General features: G+C 40.5%; 2 protein-coding genes across 9 annotated transcripts in view; one reads left to right on the forward strand and one right to left on the reverse strand.

Moving 5' to 3' along the window:
- Positions 1-24,502, reverse strand: part of CHMP5 (charged multivesicular body protein 5) — a 905,521-nt gene that overhangs the window by 715,480 nt on the left and 165,539 nt on the right. The window lies entirely within an intron of this gene.
- LOC103825739 (poly(rC)-binding protein 3-like) overlaps positions 17,874-24,502 on the forward strand; it is a 138,076-nt gene continuing 131,447 nt past the window's right edge. The window contains exon 1 of one of the 7 annotated variants that reach the window (XM_030237876.2): positions 17,874-18,182. The gene's annotated coding sequence lies outside the window, so the exon portion shown is untranslated. Of the gene's footprint in view, positions 18,183-18,296; positions 18,488-18,509; positions 18,661-24,502 lie in introns of those variants that run through there. The other 6 variants (XM_030237982.2, XM_050971837.1, XM_050971838.1 and 3 more) reach the window with 6 other exon arrangements.

The raw sequence follows: 24,502 nt of genomic DNA on the forward strand, positions 1-24,502 counted from the left end.
TGGCTGATAGCTGGTACATAAGGAATAATATCTAAATGCAAGCCAGTGTCACTCAGCTACCTTCCACTTTGACTGGTTTATTAATGGAAGACATGGGAAATGTAGGAATATCAGTGGTGCCACTTTAGCACAGCAAATTCACAGCTTTATTTATGTTTTAGATTACCAGCCACAGACTGTCATGGTGCTCTGACTGAAAACACAAAGTATCTTGTTAATCTGTGTGTGCTAATAAATTTTCTGTGTTGCAGGACAGGAATATAATCTTGAATAATTCTGCTCTTGTAATGTGTATTATTTCTACTCTAAGTAACTACTCTGTCTCTTAGCAATAATTATTGATATTTTTAAAGATACAGGTTATAACTGATATTTGGGAGTTAAAATAACTAACCATAGGTACCTTAACATTTCCATGTGGAGTGGATGCAATCGCCATAATTCTAGTTAAGTTAGAGGTTGCCTGCATACTGGTCTATTTAATGGGTTTTACATCTAAGAATAATCAAAAAGAAAAACTTAATGTTCTGGCTCTATTTTCTGCTTTTTATTTCAAATTCCACTTTATAGCTCCACTGTGGCAGAAAAGTGATGCTTTTATGCCCATTGCTATAGGTGTATTCTGAAGCCCCATGCCTTGCCCAGTAGGACTAGTTCTGATGCTTCAATAATTTAAAAGCAAATCTAGCACTGGCAGAGGAGGGGGAAAACACTTTTTGTGAAGCTTGACCCCACATATGCATCCATCAGTCTGGAACAGTTTTAGGGATAAGGAAGACCCACTGTTTACCATGGAGCTGCAGTCATTGATGTCACTTATAGGATGACTGTAAGTGACATGCATGTATTCCAGCCAAGAGCACAGGATGTGTTCATGGATAGAATAGTTCTGTAGGTTGTGGGACAATGAAAAGAATGGTGGCCCTTGGCTTCTGGGGCACCTGATGAACAGACATTACTGCAGATTGTCTCCAGATCATATTTAATTATAAAATAATAGAATATGCTGGGTTGAATGGTATCCATCAAGATCATCAAGTCCCACTCCTGACCCTGCACATGAGACTCTAAGAATCCAACCATGTGTGGTTCTTGCATGGCAAAGATTTTTCTTTCCATGAAGTACTGGAAAATAAAAAAGCTGATGTTTTTCATCCTTGTGTATATGCTCCATCAAAAGGAACAGCATTAACAGGAGTCTGGATGGGATTAAAAGGAGAAGCAGGGAGTGACTGGCAGTGCTTTGTAGAAGTAGCATAGCAGAGACCATGGGAAGAGAGATGAACAGGAGGGAGGGCCCTGTATGAGTAGCCCTCAAAGAGGAGAAAAGAGATCAACAGACTGGGGCAAGGGAAACAGGCAATGAAGAAGGGCCAGAAAACTGTTAATGGAAAAATGAGAACAGAGAAGAAAAAGAGATGGCACATTTTGTGATTTAATGTAAGGCCTAATGTGCCAGGTACTCAGAATTTTTAATCTAAATAAGGCAACTGAGTCATCTTCTTAACCTGAATTCTCTAAGCGTTCCCTTATATCCAGATGAATGTATGTGTCATCTCATAATGTGATTATGACAGAAGATGCAAGCAAAGCAGGTTTGAACCCAATATCTGTAGCATATAGGGACAGCTCTTAGGAAAGTTGGGAACAGATGGAAAGTCAGTGAACATACCCAACTTTTAAAGCAGAATGCTTGAGAAAGCTGCTTTTTTGTTTGAAATACTTAAAGATCAGCGCACGCACACACACAAACACACACAGGGACACACACACACACACACAGAGCCCCTTTCACTTTCCAACTCAAAGAAGGAGAATTGATAGCTTAGTCCTTATGGTTTTAGTCACATTTCAGCTCAAGCAGCTATGCAAATCTAGATCCTGTCATAATTTTTTAGCCATAAAGGATACTTTGCCTACTCACCTAATAAGCTGCCAGCTGCAGCACAGATATTATTCAGTCAATTTTTCTGCAGAGAAAAAAATCATAAATTCCTGCCAATGAGCAGAAAGAACTGAAGGTAACATCCATTTACTTGTGTTCATAATGTGGCTTTATAAGACACTGTACAATATTGCAGCTTGTTGCTCCTCAGTAACGTTTCATATCTCGTTTATGTTGTAGGGGTGAATTTGATTTCTCTATCTGCTACCCTCCCCCTGCACCCATGTGTGACATTTAACTGCATTGCTTTGGCCAAAATTACAAAAGTAATTTCTGTAATATGGTCCTTAATGGCACTCTCAGATTTAAGGTGAGATTGTTTCTAAAAATGCTTTTATATAACTTGAAGAAGAAAATGTTATAGAAACTGAAATTTTGACTATGTTCCCTACGGGTTTTATTACTTTAAAGCATACATGTTGCACTGTTTACTTTTCGTGCAAAAAATACTGTGAGAAGTATAGGCACAGATTAGTTCAAATCATTTTATTCATCAGCTATGTGTGGAAACACAGGATACTGAGAGAGCCATCAGTAGGCTAAGAGATTATTTAAAGTGATACTGCCAAATTCTCAAGTGCCACTTCAGTGTGTTAGTGGATTAGTGTTTAATCATTACTTTAAAATGGATTGCAGATTCCAAAGTGGTCTGCTTTACAAGGGAAGAATTTTGAAAAACTGAAAATGGAAAGGCTAGATAAGAACACTGCCTAGATGCTGTACAGGTTGTAGCTCAATTCAGAATATGAAATGAGAGCTGCTTTCCTCCTTTCTGTGGCCAATAAAGTTTGTGTGCCTGTGTGATATAACAATATGTAGTGAACTATACTGTCTGGGAAGCTAAAGTAACAAATTAATGGCTATTGTGATTCCAAAGTCGGTTGATCTTTCTCCCTGCCCAAGATGGGGGTGGTAATGTGAGCTATTACCAATGTAACATTTACTGGAAAAAAGCAGTGCTAGGGGAAGTTAAAATTAGAACCATCTTCAGTTTTTGCGATATTAAAATATAGACGATGAATCACAGTCAGTGTAGATAAGCCACTTACCTTCATAATGCTGATGTGGGATGGGAGCAAAAGCTCTCCATTCAAATATCCTGTTGGATGCCTGTATCCTATCCGACAGGCAGTAATCAGGGCAAAGCACTGCTGAAATTAATTCCTATAATACTGAGGGGTTTAATGAAAATCCTGATGACAAATTGTCTTTGTTGTTCTGTTCACCGTTTTCTCTCTTGTATCCTAGGTTAATTACAGGGCATTTTAAGAGAAGCTTTTTGAGCATACCATACATGTAGAAGGAAAAGTAAAATGCTGTCAGTTTCTGGAGCATACCCAGACTCTCACAAACACATATGAATTTAATTCCAATAGTATTTTAATCTGAGGGTTCATCATTTATATTTTTACCTGTCAAACACTCATTTAGCTTATCTTAGCATAACAGGTGGGAGCAAAAAACCAGTATTCTGCCTCTAGCTTGTCTTTTGTAAATAAAATGAAAGAAGCAGTAATTGCACATCTCACAACCCCATTTAGGACTAAAAACCACAATTACAGAATGTTTAAATTAGGCACTGCTGTGAGTTGCAAAGCAGGCAAGACAAGGTTGCTGAAAAGTGAAACAGATGTTGATAGGCAGCAAGGAAAATTCATGGGATGCTGAGTTGGGAGGGTTCTTTGAAATTTTATTTTCCAGCCGTATTGTCAGACTTATTCATGGTTCACTAGTTACCATTAGTATTTAATATTATAAATAATCTAAATTATTTATATTCAATAAGCATTAAGCATCTCTACTCCATTACTTTTCATTTCACCTTAGTGAATGAACACAATTAAGTGACTATGGCTCCTTATAAAAGTTCAGTTGCATCTAAATTGACTTTGACAGAGAAAAAGTTTAATTTAATTTTTTTTTTTTTTTTTTGCACTTTAAAGAGGGCTACTCAGGAGCAGGGCATTGTTGGTCATGTAAGCAGGGAATTAGTGAAGTCAGAACTCAGCTGGATTCGAAATTGGCGAGGAAGGGAATGGAAATGGCAACAAGAATTTCTAGAAGCAGAATCAAAAGGAGGTCTAAGGAAGATGAGGGGCTATGAAGCAAGGCAGCATTCTTGAAGTGCACAGAAAAGGCTGAGCAACTCAGCATCTTCTCCTTGGTCTTTCATTCTGTCCCCATACCTCCCAGGCAGAACCTGAGAATATTGCATTAGTGACCAAGTAAGCAAACTGGACACACACACAAGTCCATGGGACAAGAGAGAATGTATCCAAGGATATGGAGAGAAGGAGCTAAGGCCATTGCAAGGACTGCTTTGCATCTTCTTCAAAAGGTTCCTAGGAATCAGGAGAGGATCCTGAAGGCTGGCAAGTGTTACATGTACATGGGCATGAAGGCACATCTGGGGAACTGTTTGCTGATAGAGGTCACTTCAGTTTCCACAAGGATTTTGGAGGAAACCCTTGTGAAAATCATGTGCAATCACAAGGAGGACAAGAAGGCGATTGGGAGCATGGATTCACAAACTGCAAATTGTGGCTAAATAGTCTGAGTGCTCGCTCTGAGGAGATGTCTGGCTTGATGGATGAAAGAAGAGGTTATTTATATTGGCTTCCGCAAGGCCTGTTACATGGTATTCCTACAGCCAAATTGGTGAGGCATTGACTTGAGCAGTGGACTGCAAGGTGAATGCACTATTGGCCATATCATGAGGCCCCAAGAGTTGTGATCAGCTGTAAAAAGTCCAACTGATGAGGGATTTCTAGTAAAAACTTTCAGGAACCAACACTAGTGTGGACATTCATTCATGCCTTCACTGCAGATGTATCCAGTGGGATGAAATAAAGCCCTCAGCAAGTTCACAGATGATACCTGATTAGGGGAGAAATTAATGTGCAGGGCTACCATGCAGAGCATTCTCAGCAAGCTGGAGTATAAACCTGGCATAAACTTTTTTAAGTTCAGCACAGGCCAATGCAGATTCCTGATCGTGAAGCAGGCTGGGCACCAATTGGCTCCAGAGCAGCACTGCATAAAAAGTCCTGGGTGAGTCAGTAGACAAAAAATTCCAATGTGGGTCAGCAGTGCATCCTGAAGGTCAGCACCATCGTAGGCTCCACTAGCAAGAGAGTAGCCAACAAGCTGAGAAAAGTGATTCTTTGCCCTCTCTTTGGCACTAGTAAGACTACCTGGAGGACTGTGTTCTGCTTTGGATCCCCCTGTACGAGATGGGCATTGACCTAGTGGAATGGGTCCCTTGGAACACCAGGCGGCCAGAGCACATGGCATATATGGATAAGCTGACAGAAAAAGGGTTCTTCTGGCTGAAGGTGAGAACAAGGGGGGAACCTGATTGTTTTCACCTACCCATTGGCAATGTACAGATGAGATGAAGTCAAACACTTCAAGGCAGTGCAACACAATAGGGCTAGAGGCAGCAGCCCCAATTCACAGCATAGGAAATTTTGTCTAAATATCAGAAAAATCTTTCCTTCCTTGTGTATGTAGATGTGTGTATACATGTGTATGAAATACTGGCATGGGTATCAAGAGACTCTGTGGCATTTCCATTCTTGGAGATCAGACAAAGCTCTCTGTGCAAGCTCCTGAGCAACCTTTGAACTCGGATGTAACTTCAAAGCTAATCTTCTTTGGGTAGGCCCAGATGAGCCCCAAAGACACCTTCCAACCTGCTGCTTCCAATAGAATTTGGTTTTGCTTACTTAAATGGCTGCTTTAATGATTTAGCAATATTCCTGGGATACTTTGTATTTTGAAGAAAAAGAACAGTGAAAATATAGATCATTATTATTACAAAAATGTATGTCATTACTGCTAAGAAATATTATAGGACTGATCAATGTACACCAGGATGCCAGGATAGATTGTGGGTTTTTATTAAACAGAACAAAAAAAAAAAAATTATTCCAACCTACTTATTGTTCCTCACACAGATACCACATCTTACCATTAATTATCTTAATTATCTCTTAATTATCCATAGATCCTTGTTTATATGTTTTTACTTCATGTGAGTCCCTTGAGGCTTAGAAGATATGGTGCATTTTCTTTGTGACCTTATAATCTCTCTTGCATTTCATTTTCCTAATAATTCATAATATTAGTTTTACAGTAGGCCAGTGTTTTTATAGAATGGCACATGGTTTCACTACTTGCAGTAGCCATATTTCAGATTTGTAGCAGCTCACTTACAGCTCATTATTGGGCATGTATAGTTAGGATTCTTTGGGGGTTTTTGTTCCAGATTGAGTATTTATCAGCATTATTCTTGGTCCACACTTTTATCACCAATCACAAAGAATTGAAATTAGTCTGCAATTTTTCAGATCCTTGGCTTTTACTGCCTTAAATAATCTAGTATGATTTAATCTCACCTGACTATTCAGCCTTAACCAAATTACTGAGGACTATGCTGAAAAATACAACACTAGAAATCTCTCTGAATTGTGAAGAGTGACCATTTGATTTTCTGCTCTGTGTTTCCTACTGTCTAACCAGTAAGGAGGTTTTGCCCTGTAAAGAAAGTTTCAGTCTGGGAATCTCCAAAGTCTATTCCATAGTGTTCTTTACACCTATATAAAGAATTCTTTTCACTTTGCTGAGGTAGAGTCTGATCTTATTTGTGTTCTACTTTCATATCCAAGTTACTTATCAGCCCTACAGACATTCTGGCATACTTCCTGTTTTGGAAGTGCTTTAAAAATATTTTATTATTAGTTTTATGCCTTTGGAAACTTGCTCTTCAAAGTAATTTTTTTTTGGCTGGACTTACTAAATCTAACTTTCCAGAGTTGATATTATTTTATATTTTTCTGGTTGGGAAACTTCCACTTTCAGAAGAGCTTCTAATAATCACCATTACTGTGCTGTGTATTGAAACGGTGTAGAAAAAATGAGAACTCTGGGGAGTTTCTCTTTCCACACTTCCTGCCTTTCCTCCAAAATGATCTGACATTAACTGAAAGAGGATTTCAATTAGATATAAGGAAAAAATACTGTCAGGGTGATGAGGCACTGGAACAGGTTGCCCAGAGAAGATGGGGATGCCCTATCCATGGCTGTGTTTAACAAGTTGGATCATGCTCCTCACAGCCTGGTTTAGTGAAAGGTGGCCCAGCCCACAGCCGAGTTTTGGAACCAGATGGTCTTTACGGCCCTTGCAACCCATTCTGTGATTTTATGTAGTTAAAATTATTAATTTTTTACTGTTCTTTTTCTGAATTGATTTCTCTCTATTTAGTGCCTCCTCAGAAAAGGCCCTAAAACATGCAAGGAATGCTCATAAAATTCAAGCAATGGGAAAAAAAATAAAAAGATAAAACATTTGCAAATATTAATAGAAAAAGGATCAGAATGAAGAAAGAACAAGTTGGGAAAACTTACACAGATAAATAAAAGAGTGACCATACCAAAATAATCCCTTCTGAAATGCTAACAATTTCAGTGCAGCTTGCTTTACAGTTCAGTGAGATAGGTCCTAGAAATATTCTGAAACTATGAAATTGTGCTTTCTGAAAACGGTACCCACATATAGATAGAAGTGTATATAGGCTATATGCATGTGTGTATGCATGTTCTGCCTCAGAAGTGAGGAAGACCGAGACAGCAAGGTTTCCACCTGCTTTGATGGGATTTGAATAGCAAGCAGAACCCCCAAACTAGAGGCAAATTTCATCCTTGAGCACCTGGGAGGCTTCATCAGCAGATTCCAAGCAGTGGGATCTGTCTCCTGCAAACAGGTGTGTACAGATGTGATTCCTGGCTATATTCTGGCAACGATCCATCACTGCACACTTGCAGAAGAAGGCAAGGATGGTACCAGATTATGTGAGTGCCTGTGTAGGACTGAGTCCTGTGAGCTTTTCCTCGTGAGCCACTCCAGGAGAGTTGCTGATTTCTCCCTGAGGCAGCTGCTCTGCACAAAAATGCTGGGCTGTTTAGAGCTGTAACTCTAAGGTAAGGCATTCCAGCAATGTATTGGCAACTTTATTGTTTCTCCAGATTTGCAGGGAGAAGATATCTTACCTTTTGGAACGAAGCAAGTATCAAACTTTAGAAATTCATCTACCACCCCTTAAAGGGCAGTAATACAAAAATGAATATCATTCTACATATAAATAACATACTTACTTACTTACTCCATTCTTACTCTAGAGTTCTGCTGGATTCTCAGTTCTTATTTGAAAAGGCAAGTTGCAGCTGCAGTTGTAAGCATTTTTTTTTTTATCTAGGCTTAACAATGAAAATTTTTATTTATAATTCTGAGATCTAGGTCCTCCAAATGATTGAAATCAAGGTAATGACAGCACTGATTGGTTCTGTCTTGCACTTCTTGAGAACCTACAGCACAGGATAAGGGAATAAGCAGCTGGGAGCCATCAGCACCTGGGCTGCAATCTCCCCATAAACCATGTATTTTGTTGCATGCAACAGCTTTGAGTTTGTTTCCCAGTTGAGTTCAAGATGTAAAATTTAACCTGTAAAGCCCCCTGGGGTTTGAGCTGAAGCAATTTGAAGGCCTCTGCCTTCAAAAGGTTAGCAACTTTTCTGCACTGAGCACTGGAGAAACCCTTATTTCAGGCACAGACGACCCCTACCCTGAAGCACTCATTATCTCGGAGGTGCTTTACACATCACTAAAAGCCTTCATGTATCCTGAATAAAAGCTCTCTGATCATTCCCTCTTTCTGATTTCCCTGTCTCCTCATCAATGAATGCTTGCGGGTGTAGTGCTCTCCTTTGCCCCTATAAAGGGAGGCAATTCCTTCAGGAGCCAAAGCAAGGTGGTTCACAGGCAGGAAAGGAAAGGCTCAGAGTAAGAAGAAGAGAGATACCTATTCTCAATCTAGAGAGACTGGCAATATATGAGAAATAAGAAGATTGCAACAGTGGACAAATAAACATTTAAAGGAACCTCATCACAGTTAGATGACACAGAAAAGTGACTGAAACAAGAAGAACACTATACCAGGAGACACACCACAGTACACAGCAAACCAAGGTGATGGAAATTAGAAAAGATAATGAAAAAAAAAGTTCAAGAGACAAATTTAGGGTTTGTGGTTTTTTTAAAAAAAAGCTCAGTGGAAAATGTACACCTAGAATGGAACATATAGAAACCTCTTCTCCCATAATGCTGCAATGCTATAGAATATAAATGGGCTGTGCTAATAGTAGCTCTGTGAGGTAGGACAAGACTATTATTTTATGTTCTTGGAGCTAAGCACTGAAGTGAATCTCAAGAGGGCACAGTGGAAATCTGCTGGTGAAGAATGGGTCTGAATTTGCTGGGCATCACTGAATTATTTCCTCCTTAGAAAAGTTTCATATATAAAAAAATATAATGAAATTAAAATATTTGGTTTGATATAAAAAGTCATTATGGTGTAGCAACGTATGATTTGATGTTGAACAAAATTATTTTTCTAATTTTTTTTTTCCTGTTGTTGCTACTCTACTGGGCAACAACAGTATTTTCAAATGCCCTGATACAGTATAATCTGTCAGAAAAGCTGCAGCAAATAGACCTCCCTAAGGATTTAATAACTTCAGCTTTAAACACTAATATTGCCTGAAATTTGAGTGTTAACACCAATATTGATGCAACACATGGTCCAATGGTCCTGTAAAAGGAAAAACTGCCAATACACATTTGAAAGCTGTTTCTGATTTTACATCTATCATTTACGCTACAGCTCTCCACAGTAGTTTCCTGATCAAGCTAGTCATGCTCTTCTCTGACACACTGATAACTCTTACATTGCACCAGCATATTGAAATACCTCACAGTAGCTTTTTACATCAAGAATTTCACTGCAATTTCACTTTCATAAGGAACTTGAAGAGCACAATACGGACAGCATGTTAAAAATATTCTTAATCATTAGAGATTAACTATTTGCTTTTTTGATCATAATTTTATCCTGATGACTCTGGAGATGGAATTAAGATTGACACAAGGTGGATTTCATATGAGGGTCAAGGCCCCTGACTCTCAGAAGCATTATGAAACCAGAGAACATAAGTTTTGCTGAATCTTCTGAGAATGCAGAAGAAGCTTTGAGTTTTCAGCTTTCAGCAGCCAACTGTGAGCACAAGCAAAGCAGTAATTGTCTAAGGTGCAGGCTCCTGGAAAGACAAAGTGCACATCCCTTAACATCTGTCCACCCTAATTTTGTCCATATTAGGACAGGGAAAACCAGGTTGTCTGAAAGCACTGCTGCCCCTAAAGTAGGAGTGGAAACTACTGGTAGAATGCCCAGTGCCAGCAGCTGTGATAGCTGACTGCTATCAGTCCCTGGAGACAGCCAGATTAACAGCATGAATCCTCTAGATCTCTCCATTGCAATTCCCCACTTCTCTGTGGCAGGCAGAGGTGGCCCTGCCCCATCTGTTATTTTAGGAGGATTGACTGTCAGTTTTGCCTGAGCTGTTGAAAATTCTTGTGCTGGCTCTAGAATAAAAGGCATTTCAAATGTTTGTAGTGAGGAATATTTTAAATGAGGAATAATCATGGCATTACTTATATTTAGAAATTCAGGGAGCATCCTTGGTCTCAATGTAGTGTGTAGCATGCTACTCATTCCAAAATGCAGATGACTTTATCAGTGTTTGATTTTCCATACCTGACTATCTCAGTTTCTTCTTTTTCTACTCCAAGTTCTTTGTGAATTCAGCGGTGTAATATTAAAATCAATTTTCGTTCAGGATGGATGGATGGATGGATGGATGGATGGATGGATGGATGGATGGATGGATGGTCTGCCATCACTATCTGCTTTTGAGATTTGAATCACAAAGGTTCAGGTTTGACTTTCAAACTTCCCTGTGTTTGGAAGATTTTGGTAATTTCCATACCTTCTACCAATGGAATTTCCAGACACTACCAATTTGGTATCTAAAGTAGAAAATGTATGTGGAACTTCCCAAGTCTGTTACACAACTGTCTGATTGATTTTTGTGCCCTGGAGTTTTGTTCCTTCAAGCTGACCCTCAGACCTCAAGAGATAGAAGAAACATTCCTTTAGATTTTCAATTTTTCTCTTGGTCCATTCTGGGCTTGTGCTATCCCCTCATGTTGCAGCCAGGGTTTTTCGTAGTGGCATAAGTTTTGAAAGTAACTGCTTCTCTAGTTTCACAAATCAAGATAACTTTTTACTTAATTAATTACTTTTTACAATTGTTCATAAGTGTCACAGTGAAAATATTACCACATATTATAAAACCCCTTTTTTTCATCTCTGTTAAGTCAAGGATTATATTATGAGGCTCATGAGGATCAGTTTTCTCACTCCTTATTTCATTCTCCTTATGGCTTCTTCCTTTTTGGTATACCACTGCCCTAGGAGAGAGGAGAAACTTTCTGTGAGTTTTGCTCAGGCTCAGTCTAGGGCTGCACTCTAGCCAGCTCACAGGCTTCCTTATCCTTCCTATTTCTGGCATAATTCTGGTTATTTGCAGGTTTTTTTTCCCAGATGCAGCTTATTCCAAGAGTAAGCAAGCTCTGATGTTTGTATGCACAGATCCTTGCCCTTCTTTGTGAAAACCCTTTAAGCACTGTGGCTGGAGGCTTACTTCAGCTGTTTAGTTGGACAGTGGCTCCCATTATTTCAGTTGTCATTACTGTCAAGGAGCTTGATTAGTTTTTATATTAGTCCCCAGTGAAGACTGGATACTTGCTGTTCCAAAGAACTATTAGGAAGCCACTCCAAAAAAGAATACTTCTTTGAGATTTTAAAGAAGAAAATGGTAGGTGATTTTAAATTATTTTTAGGTCTGACATTAGTAGTGTATAAATGTTATTTGAACTTTATGCAATAAACCAGTAATTTCTTCTTTGTACCAGACAACTAGCAACTCCCCTTACACCTGCTGGTATACTTAGTCACTTTTTTGCAAATCAGCACGAGCAAACTTCCCAAGGGCAGATTTGATGAAATGGCACACTCCCATGCATGTGAAAAATGACCTGCTACCTTCCCTGCAACAACCAGACACAGTGAGAGGCTGTTTGAAAACCCAGGGTTCACCCAGAACTGAGGAGTGTTGCTTTGCCAGCATGCAGGAGGAGAATTAGTTCATGGCTGTTAGAGATAATCCTTTCCCTGCTAGTAAAGTCATCCCAAGCCAATGACCCTTTAAAAATAGGAAGGAATACCTACCAGCTCTGGTCTTCTATGACCCTGCTGGAAGAGAAATCCATGTCTCAAGACACCCTCGGCACCCTTCTTTGTTTTCTCCTGATAATCTACTGGCTTCACTCTGTTTCATCTTGTCTCTCCACTTCACCAGGCTGGTGGTGAGATACTGCAAAATTATGTTAAGCAAGACCTAAAGGCAGACATCCAAGTGCAAGACTGAGAGCAAAATAAAGCAATAACAAATTCACTTTGAGTACGCTTAGCCATTACTCCACTTCCAAGTATCCCATGGGGGACTTCTTTTGCACTGTTCTGCTGTGAGAGCAGAAGATGGTAGATTCATAGTCAGTTTCCTTCCCAGGTAGTGAGCTCACTTCCACAAGGCTTCCACCCCTAATGCCCTATATTCCTTTGGGACTCTGTTTCTGGATGCACAGGCAAATACTGATCATGTCCTGTCTTGAGAGGGACACCCCAGACACTTAAAAGGTTATTTCCATGTGAGCCTGGCAGGGAACTGTTAGTGAAATACTGCTGATTTTGCCTCCTGAGATTAGAAATGTTGTCCACCAAGAATGCACACTCTCCTTTTGTCCTTTGGCAGTCTGCTGACAAGCTGCCCCTGCCCATGAGATCCTCTAATTCTCATCATGCTCCACTGAGGTTATTTATACAATCATCATACCTCTATTATGAGATATCAGCTGTGTGTGTGAGTGTGTGTGTTCTGCAAGGTTCATGATCACTGTTACCTTAGTGACATTCTAGACACCTCACACTTTAATAACATGGATATCTGATGCTGTCATGTTCATATGGTATGAGCATTAATGCAACTTGCATTATCTGAAATGCAAGTTGCATTAATGCAAACCCAGTGTTTCAGATAGTGTCCTTTTGGAAGATCAGCTCCTCTCTGCTTTCTGTAAGTCTAGGTAGAAAGTGCATTTTCTTCTGAGAAACTGCATGAGAACTGCATAGAATTCCAGGCAGAGAATATCACTTGTATAGAGTTATATCATAACTCCATTAAAAAAAAAAAAATCTTGGTTTTATCTCATCTTGGATGTACAGTGCTCCTGGTTCCCTGCAGATACCGTCTCCCTTGATACAGAAACCCAGACACTGGTTTTGAAGATAGAGTTAATTTTGGACTTTATTGAGGCAATAGACCTTGGTTTTGGCTGCCTTCAGAGGGCAGAATTTCAGTGAAGCAGAGCTGATGTTGTAATCTTAGATGATGATGGCATTTGTGATTGTTCAGTGAGCTTTCCAAAGGATCAGCCTAGTGCTCTGGGTTTGGACACAATTATTTTCATTCTGACAAAATTACTTGTGGTGTGGAAGGAGATCACTACTACAGCTGGGGTGGATTTAGATATTTCCTAGCCATAAGATTTTTTATTGTTTGCATAATGTCCTGCATTTTTAAAATTTTCAAAGTCAGTGGAGTAAAAGGCCTGATTTTCTTCTAAGAATGGTATATGAGGTCAGCCACCCTGAGATATTTTTCTCTTTGTAGTACTTGTAGGAAAAGAGGCAAATGTGTAGATTTTTTAAATTGTGATAAAACAGATATCATAATGAGATTATAATTTTAGAAAACAACTGACTATGAATGAAATACTTCTCCTCTCTTTCTTTCCCTAATTCATTTTTAAAAACCCAGCTTGGCACTTTTTTCCCGTGAAATGATACCTGTCTCTCTTCATCTGTACACGATAGCTGTAAACCAAAATTATTCAATTAATTGAATGATGTGATTCAAATGCTGTATATGTAGGCTTTTACCCCCTTTCTGCCTCCCACTAATAAGGAAAAGAATTCTATGTTTAGGGGATTATACCATTAGGATCATGAGTTTAATGTGAAGCTCAAATAATTGGCATTGACAGTTTTATCAAACAAGAATAGAATTAGGATGGTAAAGTAAATGCAACCTAGAGAAATGACACAGAAGGCAGAAACTGAGGTGCAGGTTTTCTCCACTGCTAGTGTTTTTGTAGTTGGTGGACACAAAAGCATCTTTCTGAGATATTTTGCTTGGTGTGGTGGGCTGACCAAAGCAGGAGAAAGGTAGTAGGATCAAAAGCTTGCTCAGGCTTCCCGGTGACAGATATTTTCTGATGAAGAGGGCTCCTAACCACTCAATAGAGCTATGTGCTTTATGCCTCACTTACCACAGCCTTTCTATTGCAATCTTTGGTTTATTCACATCTAGTGAACATGATTGTGCTTTCATTTTTTGGAGAACTAAATTTTTTACTGTTTATTTGAAAGCAAGCTCTTGTAACTCATGGTATGGAGTCAATTGAACACAGGCTTTTAGAACAGAGTATTGACTATTCTTTCTTCGAAGATAAGACTTTATTTCCAAATTTTGGGTAGCTTTTTGTGCCTTTCTTTCTCAATTTTTTTTTTTTTAATCTAGTGCATGGTGCTACAGCATTTGCCAAGTTTGATCCAGAAGAATCGAAGCACATGCTTAAGGAAAAGAATGGCATGAGGTTCATGAACCCCATAATTAGTTCCCCTTCCTAGCTCTAAGCAGTAATTAAATCTGTCACTTCTGCTCTGCTGATTCATTTATTTAGCTATTTAATTGCTCAGCTCAATACGTCTTTATCTCCGGAACTGAAACATTTTATTCAGGCTAAGGAATAGCATAACCCATTATTATTTTTTGTCCAAGGGCAGGGACATGTAAAAGAAAAGAACACTAATACTAGATGATTTGGTGGTGTTGTCAGTTTCCACTTATCAAATAAAACACTATTTAAGGGAAAACTTCAACCAGTGTTTGAGGATAGCTTTCCATACACAGGTTTCCTTCTCCAGGAAATTATGTCAAATGCAAGGACCCAATGTATCTGATCCAGGTTTCTATTTCCATAATGAGTTAACTTAAAGCACTTTCAGGTAATGCATAATTCTCTATAAAATGAGTGTTCTGTTGGTAGAATATTTTGTGACAGTTTAAAATTGCAAATATACATTAAATTGTTTATAAACTAAATAGTATCTTTTTACATTTTAGTTTTGGGATTTGGCTCAGTCAGGGAGATTTCCGTCATCTGTCTCTTAGATTTATCATCAAATGGAGCATTTTGAGCTGAAAAGCAAATGGCATTTGGAATACTTTCACACTTGCAAAGATAACCTTCTAAATATCCTTTTGTGAGGCATATATCCATACATGCAGTTTTTCTTATGCTACATTTTCATCAGTCCTTAAGGGAGGTTGCAAGATTCCTCCACCATTTCTATCCATAGGTTGGAAAAGCTGGTGTAGGAAAACAGCATGCAAAATGAAGAGGAGCAGATCAAGACAGATCAATCCAAACAGTCTTTTGGTGAAAGGAGAAATTTTTTTTATTATTTAATTTTTATAACTCTTTTTATTTCCCCTCTTTGAACTCAGGACTGACACACACAAAAATTAAACAGACAAAACTCTCCCAGAATTCAGAAACAATCATATTTTTCTGTCACTTCTAGCATCAGTAACTCAGTTCTGACAATTTGTTCATCTGTCTGGCTGGCTAAATTTTTATACCATGCACATAGCCTTGCATTTCACTCCATTAGTGATTTAATTTTGCTGTCTTGTTATTCAGTCACAAATATGCAGTTATTTAAGTCTTCTCTCATGTTTTTGCCAAGTAAGCTTATTATTCTAAAAATCTTTTTCCTGCTTACCTGGAGGGGTTTTTGTTGTTGAGGATTATGTCTGGGTTTTTTTAATTCCTTCAGTGAGACTTCTGGCCACTCTTTTGCAATGCAACACATGTTTGTACTGCTGCTGTGGCCAACTCACTCAGTTGGCCCTGACTGAAATAGAGGCAGGAGCCTGTGTAAAGACCAGCCAGTGGAACAGGCAGGGTTAATTAGCCATATTGCATGGAACACCTTGGAAATTCAGCTGGATGTATTCCCATTACCCTGACTGCTGGGCTGGGCTGCACAGACCTGCACCATGCCTGTGTCAGAGTGAGGACCTCTGCTTCCCTGTCCCCCATCATCAGGGAGGGCTCTGTCAGCCCGTGGGCTGGCAGCTTTGGCCCAACAATGCTCAGTCTGTGTTGTTTGTGCTGGTGTTGTTGTTTTGCATCTGTGCAAAACTCGGGGTTACTCACAACTCTTTGTTGAAATAACAAATATTTCTCTGTCTGCTGAATTGAGGAAGTCTGGAAATCTTGTAGGCAATTTTGTTCTTGCAAGCCTGCATATGAGATATTTGGACTAGAGTTTCATATGAGCTTCACTTAAATATTCTCTCTTTTAAATCAAGTGATCTTCAAAAAGTACACTCTTTTTTACATTGGGCACATGCTCAAATTCAGGGAATTAATAAAGCAGCAAAAACCCTCTGTGATAAAGGTGCTTTGAGAATAAGTCTGTATGTGAATTGGTTTAGTTTGAGAAAGCAGTGTTCACTGCAGCATGACAAACAAGTGTGATCAGAAGAGGGCATGGGAATGAAATGGAAAAAATAACATGTAATTGTAGTAGAAGAGAAGTTGATTTTTGAGTTGATGGAAACCTGACAGAGGAAATACAGGGTTAATTTCAGATGGCCTTTATCTCGGTTCTAAAAGAGCATGCGGTTGGTCAATAGGATTAACTACTTTTACACAGATTTGTACATAAACATTGAGGCACGAGACTCGGACATGAGCTGAGTGCCCTCCCTTTGCAATGATTACATTCTTGAATGTCTGGAGAGGGAATTAGGTGACAGTGGCTATTGGCTTCCCCTCAGATGAACCTAGCTGTTGTCATCTGGCCATCAACAGACTGGAAATTACTATCTCAAGGCACTGCTGAGTTTACAAGCAGTCCTGTGGGACCAAAACCACTCCCTTCTCCCACTCTGCCCTCCCCATGCCAGGAAACAGTGGCATCCAGCTACTTGCACAGTGTGAACTGAGTATTTGGGAAGTGATGCACAAGCCCAAGGTCCGGGCACTTCTGGTAGCGGCACTGTGATTGATCAAGGGTGTGTTGGCTTTTTGTGAGTTTTGTTGTTTGTTTGTTTTTTGGGTTTTTGTTAGATTTCAACTCTAGTTCACTTTATAGTTAGAAACCTCAAGCTGTAGTTTCTCCTCACTCACAGCACTGGAATAATGCTAGTGTAAAATGTGTCTAAATCAAATTACATTAAATCCTCCAGTCTTCATATAAATGCACCCCTGTGTGTACTGTATTAATATATTGGTTTACTTATTGGTGTATTGGAAACTTCTTGTTAATGTTTTTATTAACAAGGGGGGGGGGTGTGGAAGGGAAGCCACTGCCTGTACTATTAGTGTGAGGCACCGTATCTGTGGGGTTGGAGTCTACCTCTGCCCAGCCCTGGTCAGTCGACTTGGTTATATAAGGTGCACAGACTTGGGTACCTATAAATATTAGCGAGCAGCTGTCACAAAGGGATTGTGAACGAGCTGCTCTGGACCTCGAAAACATAATAGCTTGGCAGCCAGAAATACACAACTTTGATAACATACTACAAGGTCACATATTGGGGGGAGAGGGTAAGGAGGTGGCGACTGCTTTTAATCTTTGTCTCTTTTACAAAAACCTGATTTTCTTGCTTTGTGTTTCTGGTATACATCGGATATTTACAATTTTTATCACATTAGGATATGACATTCCTGGCCTTGCCAGTGCTTTTGTTTGGTTATTTATAGCAGCTTCTGGTCATTGTAGAGCAAAGGCGATTGCCCTGCCCTCTGGCCCTTTCTTAAGCAGATTTTGGGCAGAAGCTCCTCTCGTGTGGCACTAATTGAAGTGACTGGTGGAAGGGGGTGTTGCGAGCACACTTGTGCTGATCTGCCAGGGTCTAAGCCAAGGGAGGAAGAGAGGATAGAACGGGTAGAAGGGAGGAAAGAGGAAGGAAAAAAAAAAAAAAAAAAAAAAAGGAGGGGAAGAAAAAAAAAAAAGAAAAAAAAAAGCCGGTCTTTGCCTCGCTCCGGCAGAGCGGACGGCTGCGACGGCTGCCGGCCATCTGTCCGCGCAGGGCGGCTCGGCGGGAGCTGCGCCGGGGAGGCGGGAGCGGAGCCGCTCCGCAGGTGGGTGCCGGCCCCGCGGGGTCCGCGCTGCGCCGGGGGCGCTGCCCGGGGGGCGCTCGGCTCTTTGTGCGCGGCGGCGGCGGCGGCGGCGGGAGCCGAGCGGGCCGCGAGCGGCCGCGCCGCCGGCCCGGGACGGGCAGCGCCGAGCCAAGTCGGGAAAACTCCAGTTGGACAAGCCCGGAGCCAACAAGTTGCGGTAGAAGTGCTCCGTGCGGAGATGGGGCTGGGTTATCCGCCGCACGAGTGAGCGGCGCTGAGGGAGATCCGTCAGGGACTGTCAGTCGGGGAGTGTGGGCTTCCCTCGGGTGAGTAACCCCGCCTGGGCCGGGGCTCCGGCGCTCGAAGGCGGTGATAGTATCCGGAGCCTGCTCGGTGTGTGTCCGTGTGCCCCCGGTTAATGGTTTCCTGCAAGTTTAATGCGAAGCGGGGAGAGGCCGAGGAAGACCACAGGGGTTGCGGAGGGATTAGGAAGGCAGAGGTTAGTAAGTTTCTGACGTGCTGTAAACCAGCATCACTGTCAGAAGCAACCAGTTTGGAATACTGTCCCGTATTTTGGAATTTGTATTGGCATTGGAAGTTTTCTCGTTTCGTTCAAGTGTTGATGTTTCTGGAGGCTTTTCTTGCTGTTGTTTTTAAGTTGCTGTGTAAACTGCCTGAGTAAACAACCGGGTCGTCGCTCAGCGAGTTGTGCAGTGGGGGAAAAGTGAACTTCGAAGAGTGTGTTTCCTAAAGAAAAGTTGGAAAATACACAGTAGTTTTAAATTAACAGTAATAATGGAGGAGTCTGGGCTTCATACCTCATTACTATGGTCATTAATATTGTTATTTTTGAAGATGAAAGAAAAATTGTTCCTGTGCGCCTGAAATGATGTTTTAATGTCCTTTATGCATCTGATAGAATGTCCCGTTAGTGGATATGGTCATGTTTAGTGTACAGCTAGTATTTGTGTTTCTGATAACTTTCCTAGTGCTACTGGAAAAATAAACATTCAGTTAACGCACATTACCTGAACATATTTTAACAGCTCAGGCATAAATTATAAGCAGCAAAATGCAGGCATAACTGGCAATTCCTTTGCATGTCTATCTTAAAATGTTCTAAATAAATAAATAAATAAATATCTGTTAGGTGTGTGCATACCATTCAGTCTAGCCGTAGTCCTTGTTTGTTTCTTTTGTATATGGCTCTAGTAGAACAATAGTGAAAAGTAGAGTTGAGCAGCTGGTAATCCATTTGTCCATTGCTTATCCCTAAAAAGATTCCTGGTGAAAAGTTCATGAACTATCACTGAGAATGGTTCAAAGCTGAGTCTAGGAATTGCCCTTGCTGAAATCCGTAAAGAGTTTATAAAAATGAACAGAAAAGCTGAGGTTTGCTTCCTCATAAACCTCTTAAGAAATATGTCCTCTATCTAGTACGCTACTCCCTGTATCCAAGGCAAGGGAAAACCTTGGCAATATGTGGATATTACTCCATACCATCCTTATCTATAATCAGGCGAACAAAAATATTTTCACTTTCTTTAGTCTGGCATAGCTGGTTTCTTCTTACAGAAGACCTTGCCTTCTGACTTTCTCTCATCTGTGTCCTTGCTGCAAAAAACCAAGTCCTCAAGAATATAAGCATTTGTTTTACTGGGTATATTCCTTATCTCTCCTGCCTTCCAATTTATGCTGGTTTGAATATTTCTGTAATATTGAAGTCAGTTGCCATTACTTCCTTCAAGGACCCTGTTTAAACACATTTGTAGAGTGTGTGCAGTATGATAACGTGTAGTAGCGCCATGGATATATTTAATTTTATTCTTACGTGATTCCATCTATTTCTCTTGTTACTTCAGAGAAGCAGGAAACATGATGAATGCTCCATTAGTGGTATTGGTAAGAAATACATTAACGCTTAGTAAGAAAGCGTTTTTATTTGAAAGCCTTCTCATACCAGACAGCGTACTAATAATCATAACCTGTGCCACATATCTTCAGTGCTAGATTGCATTTGCTTTTAGGTTCTTTATAAATACAGCTTTTATTCAGGATAACTGCATTTTCACCAAATGCCCGGGCTCCTTGCTCCTTTTCAGCCTTCGCAGCCTCGGAATGCTGCGGGAATTTGCTGGGCAAAGGACCGGGTGTCGCTGGGGTAGGCAGTTCAGGATGCAGCACTTCTCAGAAGCCAGCCTCAGTATTGTAGGACATTGAGGTTTGATAATAAAGTCAAGTGAAATGTGGTATTAAAAATATAAGTCAAATCCAAAGACTGCTGTGTTGGTTGGGTACCCAAGAGCAAGCTGGAATAGCCACTCTGACAGATAACTGAAAATGCGGTGAGCGACTTTTGCAAGCCATGAGGGAAAGCACTCAGTTCTCTGCGTGGGAAGCCGCTTTCCACAGATCCATCCCAGGGGAAGAGGCTGTCCTGGTGAAAGGACAGGAGTTCACAACCCTCATGCGCAGTACCCAGGGAGAAGGACACGACATGGGGAAGCAGAGGGTGAGGTGGCCCTCCTGCTTAGGAGCACTGGGAGCCTGTCCAAGCCTGCTTGGCAGGGACAATTCCAGAGGGATCCTGCAGCAGGACAAGGGTGTATCACTGCAGTTGAAAGTTGTGGAGCAGCTTGCAAAGTTAATGGCTGACATGACTGCATCCACAGTTGTGTGTGGTAGAAAGGAAAAAAAGGTATTTGTGGGAGGGAAGGGTTTTGGAGTGCCAGATGTTGTGGCAAAACACATGGTGGTCATGGTGTCATGTTTTTAAGGTGGAAGAGAGATCAGAGGTCTGGTGGAGCAAGCAGTAAAGGCAGGCAGATGACACCAGCAGCCAAAGGTCTTAATGCTGCCACAGGGAAGCTTTGCAGCTGGATGGATGACCCAATTTGGGTGCTCTGGAAAGAGTGAGTCAGGAGCTGGGAAGAACCATTGAGGATCCTGTTTGTCATCGTGGACCAAGGAGGAAGCATTGGGCAGCTGAGCTGAGGGCGGATGACATGCAGTAATTATAACTGGGGTGCAGCACGAGGGCTGACAGCCAGGAGACAGGGGCACAGTGAATAATGTGCTAAAGCCTTTTTTGTGGCATATGTGAAATTGGGAAGACAAACTTAGAGTTCAAAGCAAAACTGAAGGATAGCAACCAAAATGATTCTGTAGCACTGAAGCTTTTTACTCTCTTTGTCTTTCTCTCAGTTAGTGGGATCTCCATCTTCTGATGTTTCTAACATCATGATTGGGCATTGTAGAATGCACAGAAATTAATTTTCATAGACTTTGCCAGATCATTTTCCTTTAAAAGAGACCTAGTTGCACTTTTAATAACAGATGCACTCTGTTGTAATCATTTGCTAAGCAACAGGCTCACTGTGCTGCCTATGAAGCACAAAAGCAAGGGAGGCTTTGACACGTCATGTAAAGCTTACATAAAGTTTGTGAGCAGCAGCAGAAAGAGTGAGTGATGAATGCTCTTGGTTTTGTTCCTTATGTGAAAATAGTTTATAGTTGGGTATTTTTCTCTGCTGGCTGCCATCAGCAATAGAAGTATCAACAGGAGAAAAATGGGTCGCTTGGGTTTTAGCATTAAGCAGCAAATCCAGGGCCAATAGGATTTAGCTGGGATGTTCAGGTTTATTCAGTGCATTTAGTTAATGAAGTTGGGGAGGGGAGGAAAAAGGAAAAAGTCAGTGTCTGGGCTTGGGGGAAGGGATGAAATAGCCTGCTGCCACTGAGTGCATCCTGCGGTGACTCCTCCTGATTGATAGATGCTTCACAAGACAAAAACAACTCAGCAAAGGAGGTTTTAATTAAAAAACAGCAGCTCAATGCCAGCTCTTTTGGATTAAAATCAAGCAGAAAATCTTTGTAGCAGACATCTACCCGGTTTTAAGGGTGTGTGTTTTTACCCCTAAAGGTGTAGTGCCCATCAGCTGGGTGAGAGGGAAGAGGGAGATAATAATATGTGCAAGCGTCCTTGAAGTGGCCATAGAGCCATGGGGATATTCAGCAAGAGCAATTGTATGTTAATATTCATCAGAAGTCAAGTTCAGGCTAACAAACTCCCTTTTGAGCATTCTGCCAGATTTCTAGCAGACAGCCCATCATCCCCTATGCACACGGGTGGCCCTTCACTGTGCTCACCCGTATTCTGAAGCCTTTGTGTCCCCTGCCAGAGGCTGTCATCTTGTGTACACACATGCTGTTCAGCATCTTGACTTGCTTTCTGAGCTCTGAAAGCCTTCAGCACAGAGACACAAAAAACAATTAGCACAGAAAGTCATTGTTATTTAAAATATAAAGGCCTATTATCTATATGTCCAAAAAAAAATTTGCAAACCATCATGAATTGATCTCTTCCCCCAAGGGAGTTAGTTTGTTGGGATTTTTAATTCTGGCTCCCACTTGGATCAGACCTTGTTTTCCCCAAAGCTGTAATGGTCATTTAGAGTCGGATGAAGTTTCTTTCTCCAGTGCACCTCCTCGGAGGTCTGTGCTTGACCATAGTATCTAAACACTGCTGGGAGTTGCTGAGCAGCAATTCACACTGTCAAGCTACTGACCTCAGCAGACTTTCCTCCTATGGCAGATGTGGGCATCGGTAGCAGAATCTGACTAATGGTATAAAATAAATAAGCAGCAGGTTTGCAAAATTAATAAATGTACCTGTTGTTCTTGGCGAAATCTAGTTGCTTAGACAGTCTATTGCTTGATGCAATTCTGTGAGTAGGGTGCTTCAATATTTCTTAGTAGGATTTATTGCAGTGACACCTGAAAGCTTCCACAAAATGGTCTGGAGAAAAACTTGAATGTGTGATTTTTTGGTGGGTGGTTTTTGGTTTTTTTTTTTGGTTTTTTTTTGGGTTTTTTTGATCTTACAAACATTTTAAAATCATAATTTAAAAATAAAGTAGTGAAAATGCTTAGGAAAACACTGTACAGAATAGTTTAGGCACATGTCTGTAAAAAGAGAGAAAGAATTTGATTTCATTAAAATTAAACAAACAAACACAAGGACTTGACTGTGATGCTTACAGCAGGGCTTTATGAATGTTCAGCCAGCTTTTAGAAAATGGGGGTGGCTGTGTCAGAACAGCAGTCCCAGGCACGGCAGCAGGAGTCTGGGCAGCTGCACACAGAAAATGTGGAGGTCTAGGAAAAAACTTCTGTCATCTTTTATATAAAAATAGGTATATGTTTGTTACTAAATAAGTACAGATGTTATTGCTGATCTTAGGATTTTATGAAATGAAATCTGAACAGTCTGATTGTCTCAGTGGCAACAAGGGAAGCATATTATCCCATACGCAGAATATGCTAAAGAAAAGTGAAGAGGGGTACATCCCCCAAAAACAAATACTTTTCAATCTATCTACATGGTCATGAAGTGTTTGGTGCAACGTCCACATCGTCTAGTCCTGTATTTATGGTGGCCTATTAGCTTTACCTCTGTTGGCATATATTTCTTTGTCAGTGGGCAATAAAGCACCTATCCAGCATTTGAGCCTAAACAACTGGAAGGACAGAATCTGAGACTTGAAGACCATAAAATGACTGTTCTGTGATTTTATTCAGTTAACGAATCTGTGTGCATACCTTGAGGATCTCATTAGCATAGTTCTAGCTACATGCCAGCATCTACCCTGAAGAGCAAACAGAAAATCGCTGGCTGTGTTGTAATATTAAACATTCTATAGAGTAATAGCAGAGATTTTACATGAAAAGGCTGTGAAACATTGGGGGCTAATGCAACCTTTGTAAATGTTGCAAACTCACTCAGTAATTACTACATAGGCTCAATAATTACCATATAGTTCGGGATTAAATACTGAAGGTCTCCTTGATCTGCATGGATCTGGTGGAGGTTTCCTTACATATGATCAAAGTGTTTTAAAAAACTGTTTTATTTCTTTATAAGTGTATGCTATACCTGTGAGAGTAAATTAAAATAAAATGTTTTGCTCCTGCAGATAGGAAGACATGAGAGCTCTACCTTTGTTCCACTAGACAAGTTTATATTATTAATTCACAGCGATGAGAATCAGCTTTGGAGTTCCAAGTGCTTTTAATTCAGAGAAGTTTAGATAGGTGGATTTTGACTGAGTAGTAGGGAACATCAAAAGTTCCACCACTAGATTTTTCCATGAAGAACAAGGGCTCTGTGCAGAGCCCAAGAGAGAGATGCACTTTGTTTCCCCCCTTCCTCCTTTGCCCATCAGCATTCACAGTGCACAAGTAGAGATGCCTGCTAGGTATTGAAGAGGCTGTCAATGTTAATTTACTGTGAGCATCCCACAGTGACTGGGGTGGGGTGGAGGAAGCTGAATAAAAATTAT

This window comes from Serinus canaria, chromosome 2 (genome assembly GCF_022539315.1).
Source record: "Serinus canaria isolate serCan28SL12 chromosome 2, serCan2020, whole genome shotgun sequence".
Classification (NCBI taxonomy): Eukaryota; Metazoa; Chordata; class Aves; order Passeriformes; family Fringillidae; genus Serinus; species Serinus canaria.